This window comes from Cebus imitator, unplaced genomic scaffold (genome assembly GCF_001604975.1).
Source record: "Cebus imitator isolate Cc_AM_T3 unplaced genomic scaffold, Cebus_imitator-1.0 Scaffold75, whole genome shotgun sequence".
NCBI classification, from domain to species: domain Eukaryota; kingdom Metazoa; phylum Chordata; class Mammalia; order Primates; family Cebidae; genus Cebus; species Cebus imitator.
Genome location: NW_016107390.1, coordinates 7,618,910 through 7,634,795, shown reverse-complemented (window position 1 = coordinate 7,634,795; position 15,886 = coordinate 7,618,910). Strand labels below are relative to the sequence as shown.

General features: G+C 40.4%; 1 protein-coding gene across 3 annotated transcripts in view; it reads left to right on the top strand.

Annotated features, from left to right (window-relative positions):
- The window catches only part of CHRM3 (cholinergic receptor muscarinic 3), a 289,205-nt gene that overhangs the window by 23,990 nt on the left and 249,329 nt on the right, over positions 1–15,886 (top strand). For 2 of the 3 annotated variants that reach the window (XM_037739845.1, XM_017532124.1), the window contains exons 1-3: positions 5,689–5,700; positions 6,326–6,336; positions 15,073–15,175. The gene's annotated coding sequence lies outside the window, so the exon portion shown is untranslated. Of the gene's footprint in view, positions 1–5,688; positions 5,701–6,325; positions 6,337–15,072; positions 15,176–15,886 lie in introns of those variants that run through there. The other variant, XM_017532125.2, reaches the window with a different exon arrangement.

Below are 15,886 nucleotides of genomic sequence, written 5' to 3'. Positions count from 1 at the left end.
CTTTCTCCATCTCTCCTCCTCTTCCTTCTTCTTCCTCCTCCTCCTCTTCTTTACATTCCCCCTCCTCCTTCCTCTTCTTTTTCTTCTCCTCCTCCTCCTTTCTTTCTTCTTTCCTCCTCCTTCTTCTTCTTCCTCTCCTCCTCCCCCTCCTTTTATTCTTCTTCTTCCTCCCTTCTTTTCTCCTCCTCCTCCCTTTCTTTCTCCTTCTCCTTCTTTTTTCTTCCTTCTTCCTTCTTCTTTTCCCCTCCTCCCCCTTTATCCTCTTCCTTTTCCTCTTCCTCTTCTTTTATCTTTCTTTCTTCTTATTATTCTTCAATTTTTTTAATCTTTCACATGCATTGCTATGTTTGGGAAGGAGAATGTCTCTGTCAGTTGAGGCTGTCCTGGTGCTGGGCAGCTCTGACGTTAGGGCTGATGAGGAGCCCCTGTTCTGCCCAATCCGCTGCCTGCTGCCCGTCACTCTCACCTGCTTTGCATGTCTTTGCCTGCAACCCCCTTTACTAGCAGATCACTGTGAGAGCTTTGGCCTTTCCCTCTGCTAATCTGAGAGCGTTTGTCTTCTCAGGTAACTCAATGGAGTTTACACCCTGGATTCCGTGAACAGTTTGTTAAACTCCCGAGTTCTTATAATTCCCATTAAACACACCCAGGCTTCTGTTTCTTGTGGCACATCCCTTGGGGAGGGAAAGATGGATGTTTCCTGTAACAACCAGCGGAAGGAGATCTTATCAGATGCCAGTGCCTTAAGAGTCGACGGGATGGAGTCCTAAGAGAAAGGAAGAACACACACTAATAAATTAATCTGTAGTGTGCTGCCCACTTATTTTTAGGCCTGTTTGTATTGTTAAGGCAGAATAACTAAAACTGAAGTTTTGTATATTAGATTTCCGAATGAAACAAGTTAGGCTTAAGTCTGAGACTGGAGCTGAACAGTGCCAAGGTACTCGTACGTTTTGTACAATGCTGCATTTTGCACTTTGTTAACTGTAGGCTACACTTATTACTTTTACTATGCTACTTTCACTATTCCTTTAGACAAAAAATACACATTCCTGGGCCTTACCTCAGGCCTCCTGAATTAGAATCACTGGAATGGTACCCAGAAAGCTGTCTCTTCAAAGAACACTCCTGAAATTTCTGATGATTTCACATGGCTAGGGAACCAGTAGGATGAAGTATTGTTTGGTAAGTGATCCATTTAAATATCAAAACAATTTTCTAAAATATGTGTAACACTCAAAAAAAAAAAAAAAAAAAAAGCTTTTTTTCCCCTTCATCAGGAAACCGTGTTTCCCAAATATGATAGTCAAATTTATCCTCTGGGTCTTCCTTCTGGTTTCCATGAAAAATTAAAAGCTACCAAAATTCTATTTTAGTCTTCATTTTAAAAATATTTTTAAGACGTCAGAAAGCAGTAGATGACTATTCATTCATCCAAGAACGCTCTTTGTCTACAAATATTTACATAGTCCTTCTGAGCATAAAGCATGATCTGCATGTAAGTCATCCTGTTAAATCCAGCTCTGTGAGTGCATGTGCATAGCTTGGGAAGGAAGATGGCTCTTATCCCATTTTTGATTTATCACCGGATTCAACGATTCAACAGTATCAAAGGCGTTGTTAAAAGTCCTCCTTGTGTGTGGCACGGTTCTCTGTGCTCCTCAGTGAAAGTGACAGGCACCAGTGTCTTGCTTCCTTCACACTAACGGGCTTCCTATCTACTTCTGAAATCCTTCCCTAAGCTTTTCATTTTTTTATTCTGCAAGATGGAGAGAAGAGCTGTCATTGCCCTTTTGGAAGAACGACACATATGATTTGGAAAGTTTGTTTTTTTCTGTTACCCCTCATCTTGAGAATCTCTCCTGGTGAGCTCTAGGCCTCTTTCCTTCCTCTTAGTCTCACATGGATATTGTGAGTCCCCTGTGTCCATACCAGGGAGTTGTCCAGTCTCCCGCCCTGGATGGCACCCTCCCTGGGACACTAGCCCATCTCATTCCTTCTCTCCTCCCCTGTGATCTCCTGTTACCCTCTTTGAAGCCTTTCTCTTCTTGGGTTTCAGTGTTGCACTTCAGTAGTGGAGACATCCACATGCCTTGTAGACAAGCCCCGTTTTCAATATGGGTCTTCCTGACTGCGCAGTGTACTTCTTGTCTACCTTTCACACAGTTTGGTCTTCTCTTGATAGCAGGCTTGCCAAAAGTTCGCTCTCCTTCCCTTCCTCAAACCAGTGTTCTCCTAGAGGGCCCATCACCTGCTATTCTGAGGAATCTAGAACTCACACATCTGCACCCCAGGGCCCTGCAGCAGATCTGTCTCTGTGTGCTCATTCTCCCATCATGCCATCTGTCCCTGGAAAAGAATGGTCCCTCCCACGAGTGTATTCACTTTTCCCACATCCTCCCTCTCTTGTCCTTTTAGCCCTGATTTCTTACACTGGCCATTTCCAACATTGAAAGTTAATTTTTTTCTGAAAAAAATTAAGACTTTTCCTAGACCTCGCCTCCCTGTCTTCTTTAACATATTCAAAAAGATGTTGAGCGCCCACTGTATGTCCCGCGCTGCCTCCTGTAATCAGCAGCCGTTTTTCTGCTTTCCCTGATCTGTAGGCCTCTCAGCATTGTCTGCACGCCCCTTTCATCTTGAACTTATTTCCACTTTGCATGTACCCTTTAACTACCCTGAACCATCGGTCTTAAAGGTTATCAGTGATCCTTTCTCCTTTTTAACCTAAGCTATTTTTTCCTATCTGAAAACGTAGAATTTGAGGCAATTGTTACTCTTTTTTTTTTTCTGAGACAGAGTCTCGCTCTGTCTCCCAGGCGGGAGGGCAGTGGCATAATCTCAGCTCACTGCAACTTCTACCTCCCAGGTTCAAGCAATTCTTCTGCCTTAGCTTCCTGAGTAGCTGAGACTACAGGTGCCCACCACCACACCCAGCGCTTTTTTTTTTTTTTTGTATTTTTAGTAGAGACAGGGTTTCACCATGTTGGCCAAGCTGGTCTCAAACTCCTGACCTCAAGTGATCCACCCAGTTAGGCCTTCCAAAGTTCTGAGATTACAGGTGTAAGCCACAAATCCCAGCCTGTTACTTATTTCTTGACAATGTCATCAATAATATCTCACAGTTATGTGTTCTTCCACTTCTTCTTGTTATTTCCTGGATTTGTGGCTGGATTTTTCTTTTCCACCTCCTGCCTCCTGAAACAGTTAAACCTTTCCTGAAACTGAGTTCTCTGCCCCTCCCATTAGACACTCACTGTCTCTCACAACATCAACTTTTATTTTAGATTCGGGGGTACATATGTAGGTTTGTTACCTGGGTATACTGTGGGATGCTGAGGTTTCAGGTATGACAGATCCCGTTAACCAGGAAATGAGCATATTACTCAACAATTAGTTTCTCGATGTTCCCCCTCCACCCCGCTCTCACAGGCCCTCGTGTTTACTGTTGTCATCTTTATGTCCATGAGTACACAATGTTTAGCTCCCACTTACAAGGGAGAACATGCAGTATTTGGGTTTCTGTTCTTGTGGTTAATTCACTTAGGATAATGGCCTCCAGCTGCATCCATGTTGCCCGAACAAAACGATTTGTTCTTTTTTACAACTGCGTGACACTCTTCTTAATCTGCATCTGTTCTCAAATCACTCTGTTGTGCAGGTAGATCATCTTTATATTTTAATTTTTTAATTATCTCTCCATGAATTTCTTTTTTAAAAAAAAAATTATTATACTTTAAGTTCTGGGGTACATGTGCAGAACGCGCAGGTTTGTTACATGTAGATGACAGGGTGATGGATACAGCAAACCACTGTGGCTGAATTTCTGTGTGTCACGAATTGCTTATATTGCTAGCTGAGCAAGCCACCTTCACACCTAATTCAGCATCTCTAAAACACAGATTTATTTACTACTATCTTTCCTAAAATCAGACACACATACACCCAGCACATAGACACATCTCCTTCTTCTTTTAATCTCCCAGGCATTACTGTCCTCCAGCCTTATAAAAATACGTGGAGGATCTCCTTCTCTTCTCTATGCAGTCAGGTGAGACATCTGGTCCAGTGTCCCTCATATCCCACGCAGACCTCAGCATCCAAGTCCGCTGCCGTGTGCGGAGACTCACACAAACACGTCATACATGCCATCAAGGCCTTCCCTCTCCTACTTTCTATCAGGACAGCTTTTTATGATCATCCTACCTTAACACTCTCAGTTATGGACTGAGTGTCACTCCCCTTTTGGACAGATCTTCACTGTAAATACCCGACAGGAAAATTTAGACTCCAGGAAGAAACTGAAGTCCAAGGGAGAGAATTAAGTTATCGAAGAAATACCTCTTCGTCTCTTTCTTTCTCATATGCTACCTCCTAAAAGTGCACACGCCCCCGTCAAGCTGTCTGAGTATGCTCTGTGCTGGAGGCTTCCGGATGTTTTTCTGTATGCATGAATCCCCTTGAAAGTCTTCCTGCCAAAACTCTACCCAGCTCCTCAGAATCCAACACAAAGCACCTTTCTCTGTCATGTCTTTTATTGTCTTCCCGTACCTGTTAGGAAGAGAATAATCCATCTGTGTGCTCTTATACCTCTGTAACTTTATTATAAACCCAGTTTTCTTCTGTAACTTAAAAAGCAATATGCAATGTGTTTTATTTTACTTTGCTTTGTGGAAATTGGTGCAAATACATGACACCTAATTTTATTAAGAGTTCACTGCTACTTAGAAGTGTTCTCTTTTTTTATCGCTTAAGGTCAAATATACTTTTTTTTTTTTTTTTTGAGACAGAGTCTTGCTCTGTTGCCCAGGCTGGAGTGCAGAGGTGTGAGCTAGGCTGGCTGCAACCTCTGACTCCCAGGCTCAAGCAATTGCCATGCCTCAGCCTCCTGAGTAGCTGGGATTACAGGTTTGAACTACTACCTGTAGTATTTTTAGTAGAGATGGGGTTTTGCTATGTTAGCCAGCCTGGTCTCAAACTCTTGGCCTGAAGTCATCCACCCACCTCGGCCTCCCAAAGTGCTGGGATTACAAGTGTGAGCCGCCATGCATGGCCCAAATACACTTTTTAAATTTGATGAGTCCCCGCACCTCTTGAATTCCTTCCTTTAATGTTTAGTCTGAGCATTGCTTCCAGATACCTTTTGCGTAAAGGCCATCTCTATCACTTCAGTCTTCCACTGAAAGCATTTTAATAACTCTGCATTGCTCTTGGGACAAAGGACAAGAAGATACAGTTAAAATTTAAAGGCATTGTGTCTAAAGAAAACTTAGAATTCTACAGTACTAGAATTTTGTATTGCCTCTGTACAGCTTGGGCTCACACATTCTGATGCTTTACTGTTCTAGGTTAACATTAAAAGGAACTCTCAACCCATAATGTGTTGGTATCTGGAGTGCAGAATTCTAATTTATCACATCAGAGTGTGATTGTAGAAGCTTGCATTCTTTGTTGATGGTTAGGATGCATTTTCTTGTCCAGTCCTGCTCATTAGAAAGATAGTTTGGGGTCTTATACAGAGAATGAACCAGTAGTTCTAGAGATAATAGGATTGGGGAAAATGCCATATGCTACTTTACATCACACTAAGAAACTAAAAGGGACATTAATTTCTTTAAAGAGCATCCCCACCTACATCGTTGAACACTATCTTTTTTCTCCATCCTTAATCAATTTCTATTCTGACTGACTTCATGCTGAGTTTCCATCTCACTGAAAATTCCCTGAGCCACTGTCAGCATGGAGCCTGTTGACACTTGGTGCCTGGTCCTGCACTTCTGGACACAAACCCTACTCATATGACTCTTAGCTTGGAGCCAGCGTTCCCCAAAGTTAGGCAAGATTTCTAATGCCTTAAAAGGGAAAGGTAGGGTAAAAATAATTAAGTCCGATATCCTTTCCCTTTTAAACTTTTTATACGCTCCTTTCTTTGTCTTTATTATGTGAAATTGACTTCTTTGTTCTGTGTGTTTCAGACAACTTGTAGGAACAAATTGTTATTCATCCAGTTAACAAAGTGGCATTTCTCTCCACGTTGTTATTTTTTTCCTTAAAAAGGGATTTATTGCTGCAGTCCTGGCTTTACTGTTTTGTTTTCTTAATACTTTGCTGGATGAAATGGTTAAGAGCACTGAACTTCATTATTCTTTAATATAAAGAACCAGACTCAGATTTAACTAATTTTCCTCAAATTATTCAGGTCTTGAACGTGTCACCCAAGTTGATTCTAATATGAAAGGGACTGTTGATTAAAAGATAAAAGAGGAAAAATCTAGAATGACATAGAAAAGTTAGAAAGACCCAGAAAGACTTTATACATGACCAGGGGATAATAAGGTGGAAGGAGTTATACTTGACACCTCATTCTAATATACTAATGATAATATTGTCATTTAAAAATGCAATCTACTATATTAAAAACAACTTTTAAATGGCATGTTACAAGCATATTCAAAAGTAGAGAGAATACTATAAGCAACCCACTGTACCCATCTTCCAGCTTCAATAATTAGCAATATATGGCCAGGGACAACTCTTTTCTTTTACATGGTACTCCTTTCTCACAAGCACTGGATTATTTTAAAACAAACACAAGACAAAAATATCTCTGCATATACTAAATTAATATTCAGTATTAAAGGTGATTCTTGAAATAGATTTTAAGAGATCAGTCTGATATTATAAAAGAATAAGAAGCCAGTTAAGATTTTATTTTAATCAACTATATTAAGGTATAATACATGGGTAATACTAAGTGCTCATCTTAAGTGTATATTTGGATGAGATTAGAGAAATTTATCTACCATGTTCCTACCATTAAATCAAGCTCTAACATATTGCCACAACCACACCAAGTTCTCTTACAGCTCTCCCTAGTTGCCCTAAACACATGCCACCCTGCCTCAAGCCCCAGAAAAAAACACTTTTCTGCTTTCTGGCCCATAGATTCTATTTCTTTTATCTAGAGCTTTATAAAAATAAAATCATGTGTGAAGTATTTTTGTGTCTGACTTCTTTTGCACAGTGTATTTTTTTTTTTTTTTTTGAGACGGAGTTTCACTCATGTTACCCAGGCTGGAGTGCAATGGCACGACCTCGGCTCACCGCAACCTCCGCCTCCTGGGTTCAGGCAATTCTCCTGCCTCAGTCTCCTGAGTAGCTGGGACTACAGGCACGCGCCACCATACCCAGCTAATTTTTTGTAGTTTTAGTAGAGACGGGGTTTCACCATGTTGACCAGGATGGTCTTGATCTCTTGACCTTGTGATCCACCCACCTCGGCCTCCCAAAGTGAGTGTATTTTTTTTAAATGTACATGTATTGTGAATATCAGTAGTTCATCACTTTATATTGCATCTTTAAAATTCCATTGCATGACAATATCACATTTTACTTCTCCAGCCCATCTGATGGATAATTGTTTTTCTGTTTTGTTTTGTTTTCATATTATGGAGATAGAGTCTCACTCTGTCGCCCAGGCTGGAGTGCAGTGGCATAATCTCAGCCACTGCAACCACTGCCTCCCAGAGTCAAGAGATTCTTATGCCTTAGCTTCCCAAATAGCTGGGATTACAGACGTGCTCCACCACACCCAATTATTTTTTACATTTTTAGTAGAGATGGGATTTCATCAGTTGGCCAGGCTAGTCTTGAACTCCCAGCCTCAGGTGATCTACCCTCCTCAGCCTCCCAAAGCGTGGTAATTGGGTTTTTTCTTTCCCAGTTTGGGGTGGCTGTGGATAGCTTCTGTGAACATTCATGTGCAAGTTTCTGTGTAGACATGTATTTTTTACTTCTCTTTGATAAAGAAGTAGAGGTATAATTGCTCAGGGGTATATTGAATATGTGTCTAGCTATGTAATAAACGTTCTGTCGTGTGTTTTCTAAATGGGCTGTATCATATTATATCCCCATCAGCAGGGTATGAGAATTATAGTCACTTCCCATCTCTGCCAATGTAGATGTAGTATGTGGTTCTAATTTTAGCCATTCTTACAGATAAGGAATAGTATCTTATTATGGCCTTCATTTGCATTTTCCTAATGACTAATTTTGTTTAGCATCTTTTTCATGGGATTACTAGACTCCTCAAATTTTAATCACCATTTGTTCAACTCAGTGAGGCAACCACACTCACTGTGGGTTCTCTTTTCTCTACCCATTTTCCATAAATGTCTTAAAAATAGAAAGCCCAGGCTGGGTGCAGTGGCTTACCCTGTGATCCCAATACCTTGGGAGGCTGTGGAGGGAAGATCACTTGAGCCCCAGTGTTTGAGACCAGCCTGGTTAACAAAGGGAGACCCCATTTCTACAATTTTCTTTTTAATGAGCTGGTCACAGTGGTGCACTCTTGTAGTCCCAGCTACTTAGGAGGCTGACATTGGAGGACTGCTTCAGACTAGGAGGGGAAGGCGGCAATGAACCTGGGTCACTCCACTGCACCCCAGCCTGGGTGACGGAGCAAGATCCTGTCAAACAAACAAAAAAGCTCAGATGTAGCTTTTCCTTCTCACATTTTTTGCAGTCATGCACTGCCTATTGTCCAATTCTCAAAAACAGTTATTTTATTTTAGTTTTTTTTTTTTTTAGGAGGTGAGGTGGGGATGTAGGTTATATTTCATCCTGTTATTCCCCCTTAGATATAATTGGAAATCTAGATTTGTTTTTGAGAAACAATTTCTAAATTTTTTTTGGTTTATCAAGGGCCAACCCTGGAAAACTCCAGTCAGATTGTATAGAAGAAAACTCTTCAACTGATTACATCTAGGCTCAGTCTCTGGTGGTAGGAGAATATGACACCAAGAAAGAAAAGGAAAATCATGCCTCCTCGCTGAATTTGGGGAATTCCGCAAAACAAGAATGACCGTGAAAGGGAGGAGGCAAAGCAGTCTGAATCATACCTCCCAGCTTCTCTACCTGGAATTTTATCCCAGAGATTGGAGAGGCACGTTGGTAAAAATAAGTTATGCACAAGACAGGGATTCATTTCACATGTAGCCCTCTACCAGTATTTTAGTGAACTTGGAAGTTCAGCCTGTCAGTCAGAGGAAAGCCTTGCACGTTAGTTTCCAGTGTGGCATAAATAGGACTCCAAGATAGCTGGAGAACTTGGCAATGAGGAGGGGATGCCATCATACAGATGAAGGCGGCACTGTCCTGAGGGTTGCAGCACATGGGCATCACAGCCAGACCTCAGAAAAGGCCCCCTTGTCAGCAGGACGCAAGAGGAGACCAAGAACAGAGGTGTCTACCCGAGGTTACTAGGTCAAGAAAATGCAAATGGCATGCATGCAAGTGATAAGCCTCACTGTCAGTGTCAGTAGGGCTAGGAGCACTCAGGTGGATAAGGAGCCCCATGCCATAGATCAGAGAAGATAATCAAATACTGGAGACACAGACTCGTTCTTCTGTTTTGAAGTTCATTTAAGCCATGCTTCTTTCTTCCCATTACACACACACATACACACATACACACACACACACATACACACACACGGGGTGGGGGAGAAAGAATGGGAAATGAAGGTTAACAGGGGAACTTATCCAAAGGAGATTGGACAATGCTTGAATTACATTTAACTTTGTGTTTCTTTTTCATACATGCATGTATAAGCATAATGCAGGGGGAGGGGCAAGGGTTTGTGAATTTCTAATGACTTGTAAGATTTATAAACTTAGGGAGCCCCTTTGTTTTCTAAGAACTATTAACCCAGGTGGTGGGTAACGCAGTTTTGCCACCTTCCTATCATGTCTAAAAGACAGGAGAGGCTGGACGCAGTGGCTTACGCCTGTAATCCCAGAACTTTGGGAGGCCGATAGAGGGTGGATCACAAGGTCAGGAGATCGAGACCATCCTGGCCAACATGGCGAAACCCTGTCTCTCCTAAAAAATACAAAAAATTAGCTGGGCATAGTTGTGCACACCTGTAGTCCCAGCTACTCGGGAGGCTGAGGCAGGAGAATTGCTTGTACTCAGGAGGTGAAGATTGCAGTGAGCCGAGATGGTGCGGCTGCACTACAGCTTGAGAGATGGTGCAAGAATCCATCTCAAAAACAAATAAATAAAAGATAGGAGATTTTTTGAAGCAGCAGATGTTAGAAATGTACTGCCTAAGACTATCAATGAGACCAAGGCTAGAGAGATGTGAATAGGAGCACGTGTGAGACGCATGGTGAACATCTTCTAGTTTGACATTATTCCTTCATGAGACGGAAGCAGTACCCCTAAATTAGATTCAGTTTCTTCAAATACACCTTCTTCCTGCCCAGCAATAGACAGAAAGGCTTTCTGGAGCTGGAGAACATGCTTGGGCCATAGCCTGATGCCTTAAAGCAGAGACTGAAGGAGTAGGAGAATTCTGCAGCTCAGCCCTTTTCTTTAGCTCTTTTCTTGTCCGGAGAATGGGATGGAGGGAATGTGAGGAGGTGACATGTGCAGTGCAGAGTGGAAGACGGTTGATCCTGTATTTAAACGCATATCCAATAGCAATTCTGTCAACAAATCTTCCTATTAGTGTAACCTTATTTCTCGTAAACTGTTGTTATTATAAGAAATTGATTTTTATCATACTCTCTAAATGTATATCCTTCACCCCTCCTCCAGTACCAAATAGTTAATAATTTAACAAAATAATATCGTATATACTGGAAACTAACCATGCAAACACATATACCACATATATCAGCTATGTTTTCTTTTTATTTCTGTGTCTATATTTTTATTCAATGTATATTTTAATGAGTATAATTCCATAGTATATTGTGAGAATGAGATTATGATTTTAATGTATTTATAGTTACTCTGCCCTAGCACAACTAATTTTTTTCTGAGCATCCTTTTGGTTTTTATTTACTATATATAGTATCTATTTATCATCAGAGCACATAATTATATATTCTGTTTTTGTTATCATTTTCCATGTTGCTGCCTATTCATCACTTATGACTACTTAATGCATCATGGAATTTCTATACCAACATTTCTTAAATGCTTTCCTGTTGGATACACAAGTAGTTTCTGTTTTTCACTATTATAAATACAGATCGAGCAGCCCTAATCTGAAATCTAAAACGCGCCAAAATCCAAAACTTTTTGAGCACCAACATGACACTCTAAGGAAGTGCTCCCTGGAGCATTTCATACGTTTGGATTTGGGGTTAGGAATGCTCCAGAAGTGCAAATATTCCAAAATCTGAAAAAAAGTCAGAAACCTGAAACACCCCAAACATTTCAGATGCAGAATACTCAACCTGTAATGCTGCAGTGATCATTTTCCTAGGAATGCCATTTTTTTAACTTTAAATTATTGTCATGAAATAATTTGTGAGTGGGATTAGTAGACCCACAGATAGGAATATATTTAAGGGCCCAATATAGGTACAAGTCAGATTAGTGATTTGCTGGGCTGTACATATTTACAGGACCACTAGAAAACATAAATTTGTTAGTTCTTTTTCCAAGTTTCATCATTTTTTGTTAATTATCCTGGCAGCTAGTGCAACTTGTGTCATTTTTGTTTTTATTTGTGTTTCTTTGAGTGTTATTGAGGTAAAAGATACTTGGTACTTACTATTTGAAAATTAGTGTGGCTTAATTAGAAAAATCACCTAAGCGTCAGACAAACAGTTTCGAATCCCAATTCAGGTCTCTTCCTGTTGTATGTCAAGTGGATGAGTCTCTCACAAAAAAGATTTCTTCATTGGCAAATTGGTAACAATGGTGTCTCCGTTACAAGCATGCTGAAACGATTTGGTGAGTTAATCAATGCCTTGTGGTTTGGTGGCCATACAGGACGTTATTACCCCTCCTCGCTGTCTCTGCTTCTCTAATTTTATCTACCTCCCCTCCTACTCCTGACTTCTTCTTGCATGGATTATCCATTCGAGTTCTTTTGATACAAAGTTTTCTAGACCCCACTTTCTCATGCCAGAATTTATGTTAATAGGGCCCAGTTATCAGTGTTCTCTAGAAACCTGATCTCTCTATAGCAAGTGCTGAATTAGATTGCAAATCACTGAGGTCAGTTCTGTTCACCCCATGAGTTTTCTTGTGTTCACCCAGCCAAATTTACATTAAAAATTAATACTTTTCCATAAATTGCTCATTTTTGAATGCTCTGTACAGTCCAGTTTCTCTTTTAAACATATTATCCAAGTTTTTGCCCATTAGGTTTCTCAGAGACTTTCTGATTTGTTTTTCTGCTTCTTTGTCTTGGTTTCAGATAATGCTTCAGCTTAATCTTCTGTTACCTCCCACCCAAGAACAACAAGCTTAAGTCTTGTAATAACAAGTGTAGTTTGTCAAGCAATTGCCAGACAAGATCATTGCTAGAAGTTACATCTCGGAATGGTACTGCCACTTGGATTTTGTCTGTCTCATCCCCAGTGTCTGCTTTCTAGGCATTATTGTTCATTATCTGGAAATTGGTTTCTATCTTGAGGGAATTTGTAGCAGGAACTGCCTTTTAAAGCAATCACTCTTCTTTGAAACCAAAAGTAATTTCTAATATGTTATAAGGCATCAGAAAGCCAGTAACAAGCATACGGTTTCTCAATTGGAAAAGCATTAGAAATATCAAATTCTATCCTCTTTCATGAGGGAGAGGCAATTTAGGGGCTGCCAAAAGATTCTCTAGTCTCTCACCTTCATGATAAGACATTGAGCTGTGTAGGAAATATTCTAAGCAGTTCCACTTTAGGAGTTTAAAAGAAAAAATGGGAGCGGGGGAAGAGGAAGGTGAAAAACTGCTCAGCAATCTTCCCAGCTTCAACAACTGTATTTCACAACCCCTGGAGAATCTCAGAGGCTCCTTTAGATATTATTTTGCATGAGCCTTCTCTTATTAAGTGTCATAAAGAAGGTTTCTTTATTTTTGCATTATTAAGCCTGTCTTCCCCCCATATCCATGCCCACTATCCCTGTTTTCACCTGTTACAAATAAGTGCTAGCCTTTTTCTACCTGAATAGACAAGGCAGTTCTAACTTCTTATCAGCATCAAAGGCCCTTGCCCCAGACGCTACACCAGCAAAGTTACAAAAGTACTAAGGATTCCAGAGGCGGGAATCACAAAGCTTGAGAGAAGCTCATATATAACAATTAAGTCTGCAGGGGAAGATTGAGGATCATACACAGCTGGATTTAGACAGAATGACCAGGTTTTCTGTAGTTGCTGGACAGTACAATGTAACCTGAAATGTCTGCCATGTGGATTACAGAGAAGTCTATTGTTGAAACTCACAAGGTGAAAAAATGTGGACCTGATCACAGTGTAGTGTGTCTGCCCCATGCTTGCAGTTATGACATTGGAAATAGGAAGGGTGAGACTGGAAATAGTCCATTTCTGCCCAGAGCCCATTCTGTAGCACATAACAGCACAACACTGTCAAGAAATAGTGTCTATGGTCAGCATACCACATTCATCATTGTGCCACACTTCTTCAAGAACCCCAGCATCACAGCTCTCCTTGGGATGAAAGGAGGACCAGTCCCCACTTTTAGCCTCTCCTCCCAGTCTACACAAATCATCCTGTGGCATTGGGCAAGCTCGTTAACCTTAGTCTCCCCTAGTACATGGTAGAGGTGAACTTACGCTGCCCAACCCACAGAGAGATCGTGAAACCAGAATGAGGTAATATGTACAAAGGATTTTGGAACGAGTTTCAAATTCTGAAAATTCTTGGGGTATGTGCGTTCCTTTGTACCGTTAGGCTGATTTGCAGTCATTTAAATCTATAAAAGGATATTCTGCCACATCGTGTGTGTAAGTTTGATTTTCCTCATGATGCTGTGCGCCCCCATTGGGGCAGCTTTCAGCACGTGACACTCCCCCCTCACAACTTCCTGCGTGGGAGTGTGACAGCTAGATCTCCTTCTCCTCCCTCCCCATCCCATTTCCCTTTGTCTGTCCATCACTCTCCTACACTGCAAACAAGACTCAGGTTAAAGACCCTCTGCTCTATGACGTCACCTTACCTAACTCTCTGCACCTGGGACTGGCAATGATTTAGCTTCCCGTATCCTAGATGGGAGTGATCTCCATCTAACTTGGCCTCTTTCCCTCATTAGACTTGGCTTTTTAATAACAGGACTAAGCCTCTATTTAATATTTTAACCCAATACCTGCTTCATATTATTTGCTTAGTAAATATTCTCAAAATAATGAGTGAATGCCAAAGACTGGTCACCATGAAATAAATAGAATTGGTAAAGTGAGTGATTCTTAAAGTATTTGCTATAAATTTTAGGAGAAACTCATACCTAGTTGTGTCTTTGTTTTGTGCTGCTATAAGAAAATGCCACAGACTGGGTAATTTGCGATCAACAGACATGTGTCGGCTTGTAATTCCGGGGGCTGGAAAGTCTAAGATCAAGGCGCTAGTATCTGGCCTTCTTGCTGAGTCACCACATAGCAGAAGAATGCAGTGTTTTCACATGGCAGAAGGCAGAAAAGCAAAAGAGGAAAAGAGGGAGGAAGGGGACAAACACAACCTTTGGTAACAGCATTCTCCCACCGCTCGGGTCACAGCCCTCATAGCCTAATCACCTCTGAAAGGACCCACCTCTTACTACTGTTATACTGGCAATTAAATTTCAATATGAGTTTTGAAAACATTAGTCATTTTATACGAAACCATAGCAGCTTTATATCAACCTAATAATATAAATGTATGTATGTGTACATATTTGTGGGGGACGCTTATAACGTACTCCCAATTATTGGAAGTTTCAAACTGAGGACAGATGACCATGTGACAGAAACCATAAGCTGAGGCATCTGTGTCAAACAGGTGGTTACAGCGTCTCATTGTTTCCCTCAGCGGGATACTAACAGGTGTTGTAGAATAATATGTAACAAACCTGCATGTTCTGCACATGTACCCCAGAACTTAAAAATTTTTTTTAATGTTTTAATAGAATTTTTTGATGAAGCATATTTGGAAATGCTGGAATAAATCTCCAATTTTGAAAGCTATCATGTAATTAGTATTTCGTCTCGCAATTCAGTGATCCGAGTGAACTACTTGTTCTTTTATATTATTTTAAACTTACCCCTTCCCTTGTTCATTTTTAGCTTTTGCAGTGACGTGGCACCTGGTCTCTTTCTACAAGGAAAGTTCAACACACAGGACGGTTCTCGATACATTGGATTGGTTTGATGATCCCACCTGCAACAGGTATGTAAAACCTCCAATACATGCTTACTGACACTTTTGAATCATAACTATGGATGTATATTTCTTCCCATGGATTGCTGAGAATGGAATCTGCTCTAAGCAATTAAATTCATGTGTCAGAGATGACTTTTGTCTTTTCTACTTAGAAGTATGTGTTTATATTTTGGCATCTACAACTCCTGAAGAATACTTCATTTTCTTTGTTATATGATAAACTCAAATTAAGAATATAGCCATTTGAAGAGAGAGGAGAAAGTCTATGCTTATGTGGTTGTGAAAATAAGATTTAGCCAAAAATCTATGGAAATCAAATGAATGAAATATGACTGTACTCCGGTATAAGTGTGGTATCTGTAGTCCAAAATTCTTACAGAAAAAATATCAACTTCTTTCCCTCCCTAAATCAATCCATGCTTAGAGAAAATTGTGTAATAAATCACAGAATGACTACCTATGTGACTTAATTAATAGAATTATATCAATTAATTGACTACTCACTTAGATTTTGTGACAGTTATTCCCTTTGTGTATGACAACATAAATATTACATAAGAACAAAAATATATGGCATTTTATAATAACTCCCAATCTTAGATGATTCACCCACCTCAGCCTCCCAGTGTTTAATGCATTATCTTGAAGGGGATATTCTGAAAGTAGATTCTCCCAATATATAAATATAACAGCCTGTAGCTTCTGTCTAATTTAGAC